At 36.2% G+C, this 17,741-nt stretch overlaps 1 protein-coding gene across 3 annotated transcripts in view; it reads right to left on the bottom strand.

Moving 5' to 3' along the window:
* PPFIA2 (PTPRF interacting protein alpha 2) overlaps positions 1–17,741 on the bottom strand; it is a 315,886-nt gene that overhangs the window by 223,660 nt on the left and 74,485 nt on the right. The window lies entirely within an intron of this gene.

Genomic DNA, 17,741 nt, shown 5'->3' with positions numbered 1-17,741 from the left:
AGTGAAAAGCAGAGGACCTCTTCTGACTAACCTGAAGCATGCCTTGTGTTCAGTTTATAGCTCTATTTGACAACAATGATAATTTTATCATTTCAGTTGCTGACAGCTATGTTAACACGTAACAACTTGCTTTAAATAACATGGTGTGGTTTTTTGTTTAGACTGCCTTGCCTAGATGAAAGAAACAGTGCATGGCTATACAAATAGGTATTTTTTGTATTTCTTAATATTTCAGTGCTGCTACAGATTGCAAATGGTGGGAAATACATATTTGTGAGACTGTTAACAGACCTACTGTCAAATTAAATATAATACACATTACAAGCCACCCTTTTCTCATTCTTTTCTATTTCTTTTTTCTCATTTTCAGTCTGAATCTATCTTTAGGGAAGGTTTACCTAGCATTACTAAGATTGAAATTTTATTCTGAGCCTTACTGTGCTTCACAAAGCCACAGACCTACAGCTTCGCTCATTATATACACACAGTATCTTTAAAAATATATTTTTTAAGGTTGATTATACTTTGAACGCCTGCATTGAACATCCAAAAAGCATTCACTGCATTTTTTCTTCACACACAGATCACTTGAACTACATGAAGACATTAAAGAAAGTAATATTCAAAGAACTTGACACCTTTTAGCAACAAAAAAAAAAGTGTTCCATTTGCAAAAATTGAAAAGTAGGGTTTCAGTAAAGGGTAAAAAAATGTAAAGAGGTTGGAAAATTAACTTTACATGTTCTGTCAAGCACTTTGTATTTTATTCATAAGGCTTGAAAGAGAGACAGAGAAATCACTTAAGAAATGGTACGTTCAAAATGAAACTTGACAAAAATCTAAAAGCCTGGTGAGTTATAAGGCTGCCTCTGTTTTTTATTCCGTTTTATCTTAATGCTTTTAGCAACCGAAGATAATACAGTTTCTAAAGCAAAATGACTGTGAAAGGAGTTGAGATAGATGCAGAGATGTCTGCCTGTTTAAATGTGTATGCCAGTGTGGTGCATAGCACAATAATCGTATTTGGTAAGCCAAAGAGAAAAAAATCCTCTTAAATCCTAGTCATGTCTAACAATTTCTTATAATTGCCGTGATGTTTCTTCTATAACATTTACTGAATCAAAGTAAAACTACTATCCAGAACATTTTATTGAAATCTGGATTTCAGATTATGGATTATTCTCCCCTCTTATAGTTCTCTTCCAGAAGATCTAGATGCTGGTATTAGCAAAGGGTTCCCTCAGCTGGTCAAAGGAAAGATACCAGATTGTTGGTAATTCAAGTATAGAACCCTTTATTCTGATCTGATACTTTCCTCTTTATAATCTACCTACCAAATGTATGCTATTTCCCTGCTGTGCAATGAATGAAGTTTATTTTATGGGCACTTAAGATTGCTTGCCCTGAAAGATGTCGGAAATTTACCTTTTAATTTCCTCATCAAATGCATAATTTGAAGAATTAATGCGCAAAATCTCGCGTACAATTCTCCAATAGACAATTACTTTCACTACTAAATAACTGTACCTATTAGTTTGAACTTCTCTTGCTGCAACTTCCATAACATTTTAATCCTCATTTCTATCTCAAGAAAACTCAATTCATCTTCCCATATTGGCATTTGCTAAACCTTAAGCTAGTTCAGTCCTAAAAAAATATTGTCAATATCTTTAAGAAATGGTCAATACTAAAGTTACACATAACTGGTCTTGTGACAGTCTCTAGAACATCTTCCACAATCATAACACTATCCACTATCACCGTATTTTAACTTCCTCATTCCCAATTTGTTCCTCAACGACTGCATGTCTTCTACCTGCAGCCTTCCACTGGGTGCTCTTATTGGGATCACTGTCCACCATGACTTTGCTGCCTATTATTTTGAAAAAAAGTACTGCTTTTCAAAATACCGTTCCCAATCTTTTACCTGTTGTTTTGGCTTTCCTGCTTAGGTGAATAAATTTGCACTTTAAAAACCCACCACCACCACAAAAACCACAACAATCCCTCCTCAGCTTGCGTTTAAGTTCCAATAAACACATTTCCCTAGCTAATTGGTATAGATCTGGAGAGAGGGCATAGCATTATAACTGTTGTTCTCTCTCTCCACTAACTTTTACTTCATGTAAAAATGCTCCAAGTAATGACTGTAAATTTTCTTTTAGCTAACTGCAAAACAGGCTAGCACCATGTTCCTGCAGGACTCTCGTGGAATCAAAATGTAATTTTGATGTAACACTCAAACAGTTTGAAAACATTTGTGTCACATTGTGTTTTTCTGAAATACATGAAACCAGCCTCCTCTCCGGAACTGGTCAGAGTATAGGTAAATTCAGTAAAGTATGAACTGATGCATGGCAAAATGCGTGTTCACAGTTACTGAGGGAGACAGTCACACTTCAGAAAAGCCAGCAGCCCTAAAGCTGAGATTCAACAATCTCCTTGGATCAAGGAGCTGAAACCAGGTCTCCCATGCCTAATTGAACACCACAACCTCTAAGCTGGGTATCAAGCAATATGGCCTGAAAGCGAGCAGAAAGTGGAACAAAATAAACTGAAAAGACCCAACAGGACAGAGAAACAGATCTATAGACCATGACTATAGCTCAGTGGTAGAAGTGCTCACAAAGGATGTAATCCCAATTCAAACACTTGCTCCAATGAGTCTTCCAACGAATCATGTAATTATTCCATGAAGTGAAAGAGTTGTAGTGAAGGAAAAAAATCTGCATGAAAAGAAAATAAATCCTACATGCTTAAAAGTATGAGATGTGGTAATGCTTCTGAGATGGCTTGAGTTCCAATTACTTTTGAATGTATGAGTTACCAAGCTCTGAATCTATATCATATGTGTTACGTTGACTCTGCATTCAATTTAGATACTCCCTCTCCAAAACTTTCAGTGTGGTATAGTTTTTTTCAAAAAAATATTGTTCTTTTGGATGTGTAGCCTACTATTTTTATAGTAGATACAAAAACGTATATATACATTGATCTATGTGTGTGTGTATATATATATATATATGTAATAAAACCCCCCAGGAAGCTATACATCAAAAAAGAAGGAATATATATAGCCATGTCAGACCATTACATGCAGTACTTTGAAAATTTAGGGACACTAATACAAAAACTATCTCTGACTGCAGAGACAAGATGTGCTTTTTTAAATTGACAAACACACTTCGATTTTTAATATGCTAGTCCTTGTGTGATACAGTTTCTCTTCAGAATATGTAGTGCAATACAAAAGCAGATGTTTTGAGTTAAGATTTAAATCACCAGCTCTTATTAAATTATGTGAGTAATTATCCAGAAACATGTACTTTATATCACATACTGTTCTCATTTCTGTCTCTATCAGGGAAAAAACATGTTAAAGAAACATGCCTTCCTCCAGGACCAGTGAGAGTGTGTCATTTTTAGAACAGTAGGGAGCTTTCACATTAAACTTAGATCAAATCATTTTTACTTCACAGACTCCCACAAACCCTACTAAGCTTCCAAAATCTAAAATACTGTACTTGAATTAATGTTTCTTTAAAATCTGTTGTTGTAGACATCAATACAGAGGGAGTATCATATGATACATCACTCATCTGGCCAAAATTCCCGGAATTTGCTTTACACTGAAAACTGTTAATGTGTAAAGAGTTCTGATGTCCAACTATTAATGGATAAAAAGATGTTAAACTTTACCTCACTTCTGACAAAAGATATTGATATTGCATAACCAAACTGCAATTAATATCTTCATAAATTCACACATCAGATGTAATTTTTCTCCATATCCAAATGAATTTACAATTCCTTTTAGCTCATTTAATGAAATTCTAGACCAAAAGTATTTCAATTTTTTCATTAAAAAAGCAACACAAAAACATATTATCTGACAAATGAATATACTTTAAAAAATGTATAGAACTCATACATCTCAAGTTTCAGAAACTAACCTTTCCCAGCTGGTATAGCTCCCAGAAAGCAAAGTGGGAGGGAGAATTAAGGAAAATGAAGCATAGTACAAGGAAGTTTTTGCTCCCTTTCAGCCATCTGGTACAAACAGAAAATCCTGTTAGAATGGAAGACTTGGAGGAACAGATCAGCTCATCTTACTGATAAGTAAAGCCTGTTATTCATCCTGTTTCTGTAATTGTTCTTCATCATTTTTCTCTTTGCTTTATATCTTTACTATATATACCAACACTTGTACAGGGAAGCATGTCTTAGAGGAGCAAGTGCTGGTACCAAGTCGGTATGCACTTTTGAGCCCTATTTGAACCTCAAACGCAAGGTTTTGTGTAACCTATGAAGGTAAGTATGCTGCAGAACAAACTATCTTTTGTTAGCTGTATAAACTGTGTCAGCAATCATAAAGGCTAAAACATATCCCAACAGGTGTATTCTGTACAATGGCTTCCCTTTCAAGCACAGGATTAATGACTCAAACTTTCAGAGGAAATGCAAATATTAATGCAATTCCTTTTTGAAGTACCCTTGCTTTGTTGTATATGTTTGGGCATTTTACCAAGTATTGCAATTATTTTGGAAAAAACAGAGTCAACATCAACTAATCAACTTCAAACTTTCAGAACCATTTCTCTTTTAAATGGCAAACTTCAGAATTCATTTTTCTAACACTAACTATTTCTGTGCTACAAAAGGTCAATAAAATTAAAATCACTGATTCAATATCTAAGTGAGTTTAGGAATACAGGAGCGAATCCAGAATACATTTTCTATAACCTATCAAGTATGCAGCCCATTCAAATGCAACCACAACGCAAATAATTCCAAAAGATACAATGTCTGATTTTGCAATTTGTTTGCTTAACAAGAACTAATGTTTCCCTTCCTTTTGTACATTCTGGACAGGCAATTGTTGACTGCAGCCAGGACTCTTGTGCAGCAGTGGCCTACAATATTCTGGTCATCACAGGTGTGAGAAATTAATTCTCACACTCTCAAGATTTATTGATAAAATAGTGCTATATCTGACTCCCTTTCTGCATGGTTCAACAAAGCTGGGATGAAATATCCAAAGTACCATTCTGTTTTTCTCGAAACACTTCAAGTCCTCAGTGCTGGATCTATGTTTCATCTATATAAACTGACCATGAGTAAATCAGGATTGTGCACAGAAGCTTATTAGGTAACTGAACTCAGTATAAACACTGTTTTTATCTAAGTTATGTGTTAATGACAGTGACTCAGTGAGTGAATCTAAAATAGAAACTAAATGAAAACATAACGCTTGAATATAGAGAAGCGTTCTGGATATTGAGCCTAATGTGAGAATTAAAGGACAAGAGGATGGCAGAATTGCAAGAATGCATAATCAAACAAAACAACAAAATAATCAAGGGAAGTTTCATGTCTGTTTCACTAATTTACATCTTACTTGTTTTGAAAAGATACATACTTTTCTCCACAACTTTTGGACTTCAACTCCAAAAGCACAGACACTAAGCTATATTTAGTCCACAACCTGTGTCCTCCGCCATTCACTTCTGATGCCAGGAATGACTGCATTTCTGTTTTGTGGCATAACTACATATTTCATGAAAAAGTTTCGAGGCTCTTTAGAATTAAAGGTACTTTTTAATGTAGAATCATAGCAGTGATGGCATTTATGAGTATTTTTCATAAAATTCCAGTCAAATCTAACATTAACTCTTGCTGAACCAAGACCAAAAACTACAAAATAATGTGATTCCAGATGGTGGCAAAGATATAATGAAAACACTCAGCTAGTTATTTCTCCCTGCACTATATCACTTAGATATCACTTTTGTTATTTATGTCCCTTAAGTTGTTTATATTGTAACATTATACACAGTGGTATCACTGCACTTGGCAAAATAAGAGTCGTTTCTTACCAGTAAATGTAGCATCTAAATCACATAAATTACTGCAAAGGATCACAGTACATTAAGGATGAGAGAAATTATGAAAGAACATAAGAGATAATAATCATTGCCTATGTATCATCCTCAGCAGAGAGGCTTTTTCAAGTTAACATCGTACATTATATGCCTCCTCATGAGGTTAAAAATAGCATGAGGGCTATGATGGAAAAACAAAAGAAGATACAAATTTGAGATAACATGTTGAAGCACTACTACTTAGCACAGCTCACTATTAATAGATATCCTCTCTAACCTGACTCTCCTCCCTTCAAAAATATTTTTTTATAAAGGCATTTTTTAATTCATTTGAATTCCTTTCATTTATTTTATACTGATTATGCAATCTTTACATACACTGAGATATATCCTGTTCCACAAGTATAAAAACTACCCAGACAGTAAACAACTAATGAAAATGAGTAGCAGAATTATATCTAGAAGATAAAGGCTGTCAGGAAAGCTCGTGCCGAGTCAATTGTCTTTGTCATTTATTTCTATTTCTGCTCCATCTGGAAAATATCTTTTGTGGCAAGTTGCTAAACTGGTCCTTTCGGTACGAACTTAAAGATCTGAATCAAAAGCTAAAATTCACAACTGATCAGTCCTATATTTCACATGGGAACTGGGAACACTCACTTGAGTAATGACTGTGGGTATCCGGAGACCTTTGCAAAACAAGGTCTGTTTGTTTTCTTTCTCCATTACAATTTCATAATTTTTCTGTAGTGTCAGTGAACATATTTCTGAATGCAATGAATGTAAACTGGAGAAGCACAAATAACCAGAAAAAAACAAACAAAAACCCCAAACAAACAAACCCACAAAACCAACCAAACAAAAAAGCCTGCACAATCATTCCTTCTTTCACGTCGTGTAAGACATGATATATCACTGATGTTCTAATAAAATTCCCAGAAGTCAATTTACCCTAGTAGCTTTTCTGTCCTGAAGCTAATAAGAGCAACGATTCTGAATGGGATTACAACCCTTGGAACTGGAATCTGCTAAAGGATTGTTAAAGGGAACAATATTTATATTCGTACTTCCAAATGCAGTAATTAATTCAGTCGTTTAATTGAAGATATCTTGCATCTAATTTTCAAGGATGCTCAGTCTTTGAACAGCCTCTCCAAGTTGCTGCGGCCCTGCTGATGCTGTTATTTGCCATTTTGAGCATCAGGTCTCACTGTTGTACACCAAACAGGCCAGGTACTTGGAGTGACTGAGCAAGTTCGAAAATGTCAGACCTGTCGCTCCAACTCTATTCACAAAATGTCGTATTCTACAGATGAGGCAAAACTCCCATTTATTGCTAAAGACAAGCAATCAAACCCTCTAATGCTTCTTTTTTCTTTAAGTACATACCACAAATCAGTAATAACACAGCAGCTTGAAAAAACTTCAAGACTTTGCTATAGTGCACAGCTCTTCATTCTCATATACACAGCCTTTGAAAGATAAGTGGTCATGGTAGAAAGGAGAAAAAATGTCTCTTCTAAAAATGCACCCTTTTTCTTCCACATTTCCTTTTAACCTCTTGATGGCATTTTCCCTTTCAAAAGTGCAGTGGGAGTGTTTGTGTACTGATATTGTCTAAAATCATCTTTCCAACACAGGAAAGATATGGGATTATAAAACAAAACAGGCAATACTGTCCTGAGGGCAAATGGGTGTTGCAGCTCTTGACTCAGCAGACTTTCATTTCCCTTTACAAGCTATTATAAAAATATAGAAAGATCCAGCAACTGCATACCTATTAAGTAGAAGCAAACATTGCATTTTTATGGGAAGAGAATTATAATATACAAAGATAGTTGAGAGGTACTTTTCCAGTGTTTGGAAATGTGAATTCAAATAAAAATAAATATTTTTAATATTCTGTTTCCTTCATTATTCAGACTTGGGCAATCATATAATATACTGTGCTGATTAATGCTGATTTAACATTGGTTTTCAGTTATCCTATTTATCTTTCTGAAAATTCTGAAAGAATTATAGAATCATAGAATGTCCTGAGTTGGAAGGGACCCACCAGGATCATCAAGTCCAACTCCTGCCCCTGCAAGAAAAAAAGTTAAACAGCAACAATATAAAAACACTCTTTTCCTAACCTTTGGGCTGAATGGCTTCAAAATATGCTAAATCCTGAAAAAGTACTTTCTAAGTCTGTATCTTCACGATATCCACTTTTATTCTTTAAATACATTTTGGGAAAAAAACAAAAAAAAAAAAAGAAAAAAAAAGAAAAGTAGGATAGGATATTAAGTAAGAAAGATGGTATTTATAGGACATAGGAAAAATAAAAGTATTTTTTATTTCCTTTCTGCATTCAGTCTAGATTACTTAAAAATGGGAAAAAAAATCCCTTCAATATTTATCATGCAAGCGACCACGCAGCATTATTCACAATTTATCTTGCCATGCATCTAAAAAGTGTCATAAACTTCTAGGCAGTGTAACATATATGTTCTTAACATTCTTATGGTTTAATCTAGATGTCTAGCTAGAAAATCGAGATGAATGTGTGTGCCAATATTAACTGAAGAAAGAACTTGCTATTAAAGATCATGGCCTAAAAACATACACTTGGACTGCATGGTCAGGAAAAGCAGCCACTTGATAAAAACAAAAATGTAGTCAAACCTAAACTGATACTGGGACAGTACTGCTCTCATCTTGAAACAGAATCTTGTCCCTTCTGCATGGTAGCGGATGACTACTGCCTGGTGTTCTGCACTTGTAGCTCATTTGGAAAATGCTACTAGATCAGAAGAATAGCATTATTCAAGGACAGAGAATGGCAGGTGGAGTGATACCAGATGGGAAGGAAGCTGAGAATTATGTGGATGCTATTGAGTGAAGACTACATCCCCACATGGAAATCTCCTCGCCAATATACGTAAGACAGCTTTTCCATTTCTTCCTTTCAAGGAAGCAATGGCAGGAATGAACATCAGCATCTTCTGGTGGGCTTTATCTGCAGTATAAGGGCCAGTGTCTCTGTACATTACCACAGGCTCCTTTTAAAATCAATAAAGACAGGCAGTTTCAAGGGGCACAGCTCCTGACCTATTTTAGATGTCTATTTTAGTTTGTGATGAATCACACCACAGAGGTGGGAGGCAGTAAAACAGAGAGGCCTACGCTGTACATGTCTGAAGTTGGGTGCAGTGAATCCTACCCTGTGAGCCTGAACTGAATGTTAAACAAGTCATCAAAATATGACCAGAAAATATTATAATCAAGGACAAAAACCCCACCACAGATTATGTACACCTGAGAGAAATTTACTATTAGAAATAACTACGAAAACAAAACCACTCAAACCCGAAAATGGCTCTTCGTACTTTCCTAAAACAAATGCAGTGAAAAACAACATCCGCAGCAACAAATTCACAGTTACATCCAGATTCAGTCTGCTGTTACAATCACACGCAAGATTAACATCCCAGACTAAGATACAGAACATTATGGAGCACAGCAAAATGAACTGCAAAACTACTCATGTTTTATAAAAGGAGATATCGTGACACAAACAAGTTAAATCACACCTCCCAGGTTAAATAACACAGAAATCTCAGGCCAGGATGTTCCATTCCTAATTCTTAGTACTACATTTGCGCTTATTTCATGTTCACTGAAGCATGAACATGTCTCTTTGTACATTAAATGGATACAATATACTTTTATTACAATTCAAAGCTCAGAGTTTTGTTTAGAATTTCATATAGTAGCAAGCAGCTTTAAATTTTGGAATGGAAATGTTAGTTAATATGTTCTTAAGATGGCACAGGAAATCCTTAAAACATTGTACAGCACCAGATATATACCAAACTTAAGCTGTATATAAAATGTATGTGCCTATGGCTAATAGAATAGTAAAATCACAGTATTTGTCATGTGTAGAAAAATTTCCTAATTATAGTAAATTAAGAACATTTTTCATTTGGGAAAAAAAAAAAAAGTGGCACACGCCAACCAGAGATTTGACCTACATTATCCATATAAAAGTTCTGTCCTTTCCTGAGTCTGACATAGTACGTATTCTCAGCAAGACCTTTTGGGAAAGATATGCATAGAAAAATTATACACAGATTAGAATTTGTTTGACTTCATCAGTTTTAATTATTTTCAGCTTTCAACTTCACCCACTGGCCTCTATTCTGTTAAGAAAATAGATAGATACATCTGGTGCAGGTTTATTTCTCTTTTAACCAAACAGTGCTAATCCTGAGAGCCTGTCTTCACTTAAAAATTCCTTCTTACCCCCAACCATTTTCAGTGTGTCTACTTCTCCAGATAGCAGCTTACCATGACAGAGTATGTCTTGCTCCTTCTCTGCACATCCAGATGGAAATCAAATGGAAACATTTCATCTTACTCCTACTCCCATCTCTTTACCAAGACTCCAAACCTTCTAGTGGGCGCATGGAAAATGGCACTGAAATTGCAGTTAACTGTGGTTTGCTAAGAATGAACAACATCATACCTCAGAATAAACAGGTGCCATATGAACCAATTTAGACAAGAACAAACACAAATTGTATCTCAAAGCATTCGGACACTGACCAAGGAAGAAACCTCATTAAATGGTAGAACGGTTTTCTACTTTTGCACTCTCTTTTTAACTGAAAAAACTAAGATGATCATGGATGTGGTTTGACAGACAGCAAGACAGAACAGTTGGGGAAATATTAATAAATCACAGATGAGTCAACAATTTAAATAAAACTTGTGATTTTATTTTTTTAAAATTTCAAATGACTCATTCATTATTATCTCCCCATAAATTTCAGTTACATATACTCCACTTTCTAATAGCTGAACAGATGAACTTGGTCTCTGTTCAAGCTAAACAAGATATTCTATCACTTCATATGCATTTGAACTGTTCATATACTAAATTAACCAGTGAACTCTTCATTTGCTTTACAAGAACCTTGAAAAATTCTTCCTAATTCCCGCAATTTCATTTTGGCAATTAATGCATCTAAAAGGTAAAATCGCGAAAAGTTATTAGAGAACGAAATGTCTGTTGTGGAATGCTAAACGCTGTAGTTAGATTAGAAATGACATGTTAGATGAAGCTCCAGGGTTAAAAAATAATCCTTTTTCATGATGGCTAAAAATAAGCTTTTGCTATTATTAATAACTTTCAACAAGGACAAATCTGTTTCATGGATACCCTCTCACAGACTCTTTTTCAGCTCAGTTGTTGCTTGTTTCAGTTTAGACAAAGATCAGCTTCCTAAGCAATCCCATTCCAAATGTTCTGTGTTTTCCTGTTACTGCCCACCTCTGGAGTTGCTTTCCAAGTCAGAGACATTAATGGGGCTAGAAAGAGGCAGGCACAACCTGTCAAAGCTAAAACAGAAGAGGTGGCAGATTTGGTATGGAGGCTGTGACACCATTAGAGGAGAAAGGAAAGCTATATTTATAGGAGTAAACTAAATGTGTTTGGGAAAGTTCCCATTCTTTGTGGCCAAGTGGCACAGAAAAGTACACAAACATACCAGTCAACTCTGAAGTGTCCAAAGAGGCTGTCTGCAAACTGCTTATTGGGAATGGTCCCTGCGACAGTCCTATTCTCAGACTGTGCTTAGGAATTGCCTGGAAAAAGTGTAATTCAGTGTGAATGAAAAGTGCGCCATGGTCTAGGCCAATAGATTACTACTACAGATGATTGTGTTTGACCATCCCAGAGCATTGCTCAGTACTTTTTGATTTTCTAGCATATAAACATGCCAAGCCTTTCCAGAAGGTTTAAAATTATGGCACATAATAAAAAAATTCATGCATTTCCAGTCTTGCTGTTGAAGATCATTGGGTGTTCAGGGTAATATTTAACAACAGGATATGAATGATCAATATTAATCAACTGCTTCTAAAACTTCAATCAAGATAAATCATACTGGATGCAGTGTAGTAGTTGCATTTTTGACTGAAGAACACAAAACTGTAATTGGGGAAAAAATGCAGATTGATGGATACCTCTAATTCATCTCACTCACTCATGCTTCACAGTTGATGTAAACCAGCATGTGCTCTGCCTGTATTGTCCATAGAAGATCATTGATTCCTGGCAGCTGTGCTGACAAGTCTTCAAGGCTCTTTATATGCAAGCCGTCTAGAACAAACTTGGCACATGTAATATTATCTAGATATATTGCAATCATATCTCCTGAATACAGAGTGCATGTAGTCTAAAATAAAACCTGAGAGAATGGGGAGACTAAAGTTGTCAAAACTTTACAATTTTTTATATGCTCATCCAAGTAGAATATTTGGAAGACTCTCCACAGTTAATAATGAAACAGCATGTGAAAGGTGACTCAAGATTCAGGCATGAGCTTACCACAAGCAGCATACAAGGAGAAAAAAACACACAGAGGTCTCAAACTAACACACAAAGCACATAATGTGTACAGCAGAGTTAAAAAACGGATAGGAAATACACCAGAAATACAAACAATGCAAAGGGACAAAACCCAGCAGACGGGTAGGAGGAAAAAATATACAGTGCAAGTTATATGGGAGTTGTCAAAAGCATAGAAAATACCTTGTATTTCAAGCAAATATTTAGAAATTAATATATCCTACTAATCTTCAAAAATGAGAAGATAAAGTGGGAAAGGAAACAAATTAAAAATATAATAGAAGATTTTTTCCTGTTAAAGTTAAACTTGTTTGCAAAGCTCCCATGGGAAAACAGAAGGGTAAAAAGATAAAAACAAACATTGCACAAGGTTTACATGTTTCTTGCAATCAGATGTCAGAACTCAGGTACATACAGTTAATGATACAGAAATAGAATTGGCCAAAGGAAGTATATATCTTAGAACTATCTTGAAGTTAGATGCAAGTTTCAGTCCTACAATAGGAGAACAGTAGCTCAATGTGGAAAATAACTGATCTTGGAGAACGTTCAACTTCTGTAATGTAAATTGCACGTAATTTATACAACAACGTGCATGGTCTAGCCAAGGGATTGTGTCATAAGCAGACATCCCTAGCAAAGAATAAATCTTAGAAATATTAAAAAAGGGTGACACAAAGTTGTTGAAACATGAGAAGAACATGCCAAAAATGCAAAAGGAAAACATAAAGTTGAAAACCATTCCACAATAGTTGCATGGGTACTAAAGAAATAGCTGAAAAATGTGCCAGTGCAAGACAACATTTGGATCATATAATAGCCAAGCCAAAGAGTGACATAGCAGATTTGTTGTGCTGGTGGTGGTGGTGTTTCGCTTTGTTTTCATGGTGTTGAGCTCAGTCTTAAAATATTTGACCTTATTCTTAAGGAACGAGAGTTTTCTTGAAATAGAGGAGCCAAATTACTATATGTGATCAAAACATTTCACATCTTTTCTCAGGCTAAGAAAGTGAAAGATGTTCCTATTCAAAGTATCTTTTGACAACTACTAATTCTTTTAGAATATGATTGGGTCAAGAAATATCACTTTTCGCAACTTCCTAGACAGTAGAAATAGCACTGCAGAAGCAAAAGTCAATCTTAGTCCTTGGGAGATGATTGCAGAAGGAAACAAACATACATATGAACCACAAGATAATGTTTGAATCATTTAGACCGAAAAAACCCCTTATGATCAAAGCCAACCATAAACCTAGCACTGCCAAGTCCACCACTAAGATATGTTCCTAAGCGCCATGTCTACACATCTTTTAAATATCTCCAGGGATGGTGATGCAACCACTTCCCTGGGCAGCCTGTTTCAGTGCTTCACTACCCTTTCTGGGAAGAAATTTTTTCCTAATATCCAATCTAACCCCACCCCGGCACAACTTGAGGCTGGTTCCTCTTGTTACTTGGGAGAAGAGACCAACCCCCTCCATGCTACAGCCTCCTTTCAGGTAGTTGTAGACAGCGATAAGGTCTCCCCTCAGCCTCCTTTTCTCCAGGCTAAACAGCCCCAGTTCCCTCAGTTGCTCCTCATCGGATTTGCGCTCCAGGCCACTCACCAGCTTTATTGCCCTTCTCTGAACTTTCTCCATCACCTCAATATCTTTCTTGTAGTGAGGGACCCAAAACTGAACACAATATTCAAGGTGGGGCCTCACCAGTGCTGAGCACAGGGGCACGATCACTTCCCTGGTCCTGCTGGCCACACTATTCCTGATACAAGCCAGGATGCTGTTGGCCTTTTTGGCCACCTGGGCACACTGCTGGCTCATGTTCAGCTGCTGTCAATCAACACTCCCAGATCCTTTTCCTCCAGGCAGCTTTCCAGCCACTCTTCTTTCCCGAGCCTGTAGCTCTGCCTGGGGTTGTTATGACCCAAGTACAGGTTTCGGCAGTTGGCCTTGTTGAACCTCATGCACTTGGCCTGGGCCCACTGATCCAGCAGGTCCATGTTTCCTTCTGATAATTTTTATCCTTTTATGTATTTATTATTTATGTAATTTTAAGCTTTAAATTGGTCTAGTATTGAGGTGTTTCTTATCTTATGGAAATAAAGCAGCAGTTGCATAATATTTTTAGGTTGGCTTGTTTTGTTGATTTGACAGGAGAGATCATAGAATCAGAGAATCATGGAATCATAGAATATTTTGTATTGGAAAGGACCTTAAAAGGTCATCTATTCCAACCCCCCTGCAATAAGCAGGCACATATTCTACTAGATCAGGTTGCTCTAAGCCTGGTTCAGCCTGGCTTTGAGTGTTTCCAGAGACCATCATGAAAAGTTTCCAGACTTCTTTTAAATATCCTAAAATTCAGCATAAAGAACTACTCTGGATGATAACACTCTTTGTGGACTGATCTCTTTTATTTTATCCTGACAGGATTTAAAAAATATTTTCAACATTCTGGATGTTGCTCTCTGAACAACAAGGTATTCAACTGATTAAGACCTGGCCTTACAATTAACTTAGTCTCGCTAACACCCACTCAGAAGAATCTGTATTTCTCTATGCTGCCACTGCATCCTGCTGATTCAGTGTCTCATTTCTTTTATGCAAGTTGAAATTAGGTTAGTTTTTACTTTCCAGTATATATAAGTAATTCAGATTGAGTGACATCGGTGAATTGAAGTTAAAAGCATCAGTTAATTTTACATTCAACATGAAGCACTTCATGCAATTTTTTTCAGCTAACTCAATACTATATGACCAAAGAAATTCTGTCATTCTTACTGGGAGTGCTTGAGACCTGCAAACCTTAGACTGTCTCCAGTTAAGAATGAAGACCATTTGTCAAGACTAGCTCTTCACTGTCTGTTAAGATGCATGTTTATGTGACTTGACCAAAATCACACAAGTAGCCTGTAGCAGAGACAGTAGGGCATGCTTCAGAGAAGCAATCAACTGCTTAATCCAGAGGGCAGGCTTTTTCTTTTTCTGCCTTCTTGCCACACTCCAGAATCTTAATAGCTGTAATCAGTGGCACAGCAGAGTCCAAAAGACAACATTGTCCTTCACTAAGGGTTTCTGATTTAATCACTGGAGTACAGATCAGATTGAATTTTGCAGATGGGAGTACTGCATAAAATTGTAGGCACCTCTGCTTATAAAAGTTGAAGTTTTTTTAACTTCTTTTTTTTTTTTCCAGTCTGCTTGTTTCACAAATGATTTCACCCTTCAGCAATATGCAGCTACAAGCAGCTGACTCTAGAGAAGCAATTTTTAATTAAAACCTGTTACCCCCCTCCTTTTGTTTCAGTTAACGATTGCCAGGAGGTGTTTATAACCACAGGCCCTTTCCAATACATTCTGAGCATGCTCATGTCCTATCACCTCCCACGGAAATGACGGGTGCTCATCATCTATGATGTGAGACGACGTAGATATTTCTCTGGCAGCTGAGCTGTGCTAAATGAAAACTATTCACTGAGAAGTAATCAGTTCTTCATTTAAAAAAAAAATACTTCCAGTCATGAATAATATTGCCCTAAAAATCTAGAAGTACAGAAAAAAAGGTTCAGTTATAATGGTAAATAACTTTTGACATTACATTAATGATTTAACAGTTTTCAGTGTTTCCTAAATCAACTGCTGAAGGTGTAATACTTATGCATTTACAATAATTTACTTCATATTGTTTGGAGGTTTAGGACTTAAGTTTGAGCTAGGATCATGTAGGTAAGTTCAGAGCACTGAATGTTTTTTCTCATTCATGCATTTAAGAAAAGAGTGATTAAGTATAATGTCTTTAAAAATGCTGCTCTCAAAACTACACTGGACCTTTTCCATCAGAAGAGTTATTTTCAACATTAATGTTTTTGTTCTATGGATTTGGTAGGTTACACAATGAAAGCCTTCTTTTAGGCATTGATAAACCTGGAGTTTCTTCTTGTTGTTTACCGGCTTCTTTAAGAATTTGGTGAGCTAGATTTTATAGAAACAATTAACGAAATGTTGCTTTCATTAAAAAGTACTTGGCTCAGACCCCATTTGATATTTTGTTCTGAAGATGGCAGAACACAGGAGTTGTGTCTATGGCTATTCAGGCATGTTACTATCCACAAAATGTCCAAAATGATACAATTCTGTGCAGGCCTTTCTGCTCTACATTTTGAGATTCGTCAGCCCTGGAAACATATGTAGAGAAAAGAAATTACTTTTACTCCCTTCCTCCAGATGATACAGAAAATACCACTGACCTAAACCCTGCAATGAACAGACACACTGAACACTGCAACTACCAAATGCATCCTTCAATGACTTACAATTAACTAGTAGGCTAAGTAAAATACATATTTCGTTATATGAGTAGGTTTCAAAACTGTTACAAAGCAATGGCTGCCTTACAGAACAGTGTGTCTGCTGGCACAGAATATTGCTGCATAGATACTACTTCAGATTGGAAGATGAGAAACTTTCTCCATGAAACTAGGCTACATAAATAAAAGGACACAATTACCAACAAAAACCCCCCCAAAAACACTGCATATACCTTCCAAGTGAGGACTTATCCCTCTTGCGCTGAGTTTTCCCTGCAATTCAGCAACCAAACATCTCAATGTACATGTAGGTGCTCAAAGGACTTGTCCAGCACAATGAATGCTACAAAGTGCTTTTTCTACTACAGCTAATAGAAAAGTAGTGGTAGCAAAGCCAGCTTTTTTTTATAAAACTACATCAGCAGAGGGAGGGGTCTGTGAGCAGCACATGATTACAGCAGCGCTGTGCAGGGTGAACAGCAGCTCCTCCCAAGGTTCCAGCCAAAACCCAGAATACTTTCTGGGTTCTTGTTGCTGAAAGATGACATCATTGGAAGAGAAAGCTTTAGGTTTTGGCTTCTGTACTGATGTAAATTTTTTATCACACTCTTACAAATATTTAAATATTACTCTGTCTCTATCAGCCCTCTCTGATGATTGTGCAGTGTTGAGAATGTCTTCAGAAAGAAGAGGATGTTTCTTCAGAAAGAAAACCAAAGCCAAAAACAAGTAAAAAGGAAAATACTTGAAAGGAATTCACCTTATACAAAAGAGGCAGCATTCTCACTGCATTGTGGTTGCTTCTAAAATAAAACTAATTATCTCCATAAGACTCACAATTTCAGTTACAAAGAGAACAAATGTGGGTATCAAACTATTCATGCAAAAATAATCCGTGAATCATCCTACCAAAGGTCATATCAAGGCTGCATACTGGCCTTTAAATGGAGGTTTTAGAAAAATGCTTCGGGAAGCTGCTGATATACAGAAGAAAAAAAAAAAAAACTCTCTGGTTCAAGAAATTATTTTAAAATATTTATCATTTGACAGGTAATTTACTGCAGAATGCACAGGTTTAATATCACACTAACCTCCACTCAGTATCACGGTTTTCCATATATAGCGAATAGGCAGAGCATGCTATGTATCTGAG

The sequence above is a fragment of the Caloenas nicobarica genome, chromosome 1 (genome assembly GCF_036013445.1).
Source record: "Caloenas nicobarica isolate bCalNic1 chromosome 1, bCalNic1.hap1, whole genome shotgun sequence".
NCBI lineage: Eukaryota > Metazoa > Chordata > Aves > Columbiformes > Columbidae > Caloenas > Caloenas nicobarica.
This window is presented reverse-complemented; position numbering and strand designations above follow the sequence as displayed.